Here is a 3,038-nt window from a genome sequence, read left to right as displayed (position 1 = left end):
TTGTTTTAATGTACTAAACATGTACTTTAAAACTCAATACCCGGAACGGGATCATTTTTGCACCTGTGCTCGACCTAAAGTTTACTCACGTCCACGCAATCGCCCTCATACACAGAAAATATTAGTTAAGTACCATTCCGCTCTTTCGCTCCACCTCTTATGCGTAGAAGCGCAAAAATGATCCCGCTCTGGGTATTGAGTTTTAAAGCACTAAAACAAGTTCAAGACTCTAAGACAAGCTTTTTCTGTAAGTTTCAGAAAGATCTAAAGAAAATATTATAGATTTTTCGAAGAACGTCCTTAACAAAATTATTTTCAGAATCTATCTAAATTTTTAGATATATTTCAATGTTTTTTTCTGCGCGAGGACCAGGAGGGGAAACTGCACCTCGGGTGTGAGAGCCTGTCTATCAAGTTTCTGAACGGAGACAGGACCGCACGTATATCAGCTCCGCCGAACAACGTCGCGGCGACGACGAAGGTAGCTGGCGCGAGTGATCCGATGGTGGGGCGGTTGGAAATTTACTATCGTCGAGAACAAGCCGGTGCACCATTCTTTCGGTGCCGTTCGCCTTGTGACGTCGATACCTACTCACCTTCATAAGTGTGATCGCGTCGAGTGAAGGCAGGCGCGTGCGGACGTATGCACGCAGACGTGTAGCAATCGCGGTCGCTGCAACAGACACCTGTTGCGGCATCGACCTGAACACAGTCAGCGCCGAACAGTCGCGATCGCGGGTTCGAGGTGGTTCCCCCGGGTTCATGTTCACCGAGTGAATAAATATTGCCCGATATCTTCGAGGCGTGTTCGTGATTTCTGACAACTCTCAGAATTTAGCAAACTCTTTTTTGGGTACCGTGTTCCCAGATACGGTAAGCGTTAAAAATGCTTGTAACGATAACTTGAATAATACAGATACACAGATATCAACAGATATGAATAATACAAATATGGGGAAATATTTACAAATTATGTATAAGATGGAATGTTCCTTTTCTAACATTCTATCAACTTACTATTTTGCAAATCTTATATACGTGTTATAATTTGATAAGTGGTAACACATCACAATAATAACACGAAAGAAACGTCTCAATACCTAGAACATATTTAAAACGTCAATGATTTTTAAACACTGCATTGTCTCTAAATTTTGTTATCAGACGTTATCTCATTTGTAGCACAATGGAAATTGTAACGATAATGATGAGTGTCAGTGATAATTAGTTTACATTCTATAGAATATAAGCGTTTATTGTGTAGAGTGTATACAAACTATTGCTCATATTTTATTTTCTCGTATATTCAATTATAACAATCATCAATAAAAACTACAAATAGTAATTTAACTACGATTGCGTGATCTAATGAAGATAATACTAATTAGCCACTTGTTTTCGGGCAATTAACGGATTGTCAATAATTGTCATTTTCCTCAATTAAGGATATTTGGACTATACTCTAAGTATAAAAATTATTAAAATTTAAAAATCACACACACACACACAAATTTCCTAAATTCTTTTTTGTTTCAGTAATCAAAAGTTTTAATCATGAATATACTTTGAAACCAACTACAAAGAATAAAACGATTTAGTCATAGACGTAATAAAAATAGACTGTACATTCCCTAAGCTTAATATCTGTGCTCCATTAGAAAGAATTGAATCAGCATTTCTTTTCGACTTGATACTTTAGAAAAAGAGAGAGTGATATGACTCAACCTCATTCTAAATCGACACTTCACAGAAACGCGCAGTCTATGCTTACTACTTCTATGACTTTGACTTAGGATGGTTTATACGACGCAATAATTATATTTTACTGTAAATTTCAAGTAAATAACTTTTAAACGAATGAATAGATCCAAAGAAACTTTTCTACAAAAATATCTATTATGAGATATTTTCTACAAATATCTATTATGCGTAATATCTTACGCAATCAATAATACTGATTAGTATTTAATATTTTGACGATCTTAGATCAAAATTATTGACAATGTTTTAAGTCAGTTTTATATATATTATGGACTTTATTCGATCACTAAGTATACTGTCAGCACCAACAAATCCTGATAATATTATGCGATGATCCGGATTTTTTAATTCTCTGTTATCAGTATCGCACTCTGTACATGGTAGGGGATATTGATGTTCCCGAACGACAAAGTCCAGATCTAGATATTTTATCTTAATCCATCAATTTATACATTATATTTATATTTGCTGAAACTTGACACTTTATTATTGTCCGTGTAAAATCTCCATTAAAGTTATTAGTTTTATTGATATATGCAAAAAATTTTATTTAATTCGTAATGCTACTTTCTCATCAAATTTGCAAATAAGTATAAAATGCGATTTTACATAAGAATCAAAACAAACAAAAATCAAATAATTTCTAAATCAATAAGAGAATATGCTCAAATTTAACATAAATATTTAGACATAATAATAGAACAATCCATGGAAAATAGTATAATAAGTTTTGCTTAATATGAAGAAGTTCTGAAATATACAAATTACGTAGTACATTGAAAAACTTATACTTATGCGGAATCGAGTGATGTATTGTTTCTTGGACAAACAATAAAAACAAGAGAAAAAATCGTAATCAAAGATAATAAATCTAATGCTATTACATTTATTGATAAAGTTGTAAAGTAAGACCTTGCTTGGACCTCTATCATAAACTCTACCATAACTTCTATCAATATATTTTCAAACAAATAACTTGTTTCGTTGTTTGTATTCATTGTAATGAAATAATATATTATTTAATTGAAAGATATTACTTCAAATAATAATGTTATTTTTGTCAAAACAAAGAGGTTTCTCGAATGAAACAACAAAATTTTTATTCAAACAAATAATACTTAACAAGCGTATGTTATTTCAATAAAACAAATTTTAATCAAATAAATAGGAATACTAAATCCAAAGAAATCTTTTTTTCTCTGTATACATTCTCCGTATAATAATAAATAATATAAAAATAAATAATATAAAAACAAATAATATAAAAATAAATTTTA

At 31.7% G+C, this 3,038-nt stretch overlaps 1 protein-coding gene across 1 annotated transcript in view; it reads left to right on the top strand.

Annotated features, from left to right (window-relative positions):
- Window positions 1-452: 452 nt before the first annotated feature.
- LOC108720806 (SEC14-like protein 2) overlaps window positions 453-3,038 on the top strand; it is a 19,936-nt gene continuing 17,350 nt past the window's right edge. The window contains exon 1 of the mRNA XM_018445012.1: window positions 453-873. The gene's annotated coding sequence lies outside the window, so the exon portion shown is untranslated. The remainder of the gene's footprint in view (window positions 874-3,038) is intronic.

Source organism: Mycetomoellerius zeteki, unplaced genomic scaffold (genome assembly GCF_001594055.1).
Source record: "Mycetomoellerius zeteki isolate Tzet28-1 unplaced genomic scaffold, Tzet1.0 scaffold155, whole genome shotgun sequence".
Lineage (NCBI taxonomy): Eukaryota > Metazoa > Arthropoda > Insecta > Hymenoptera > Formicidae > Mycetomoellerius > Mycetomoellerius zeteki.
The sequence above is the reverse complement of the archived record's forward strand: the minus strand, read 5'-3'. Positions and strand labels throughout refer to the sequence as shown.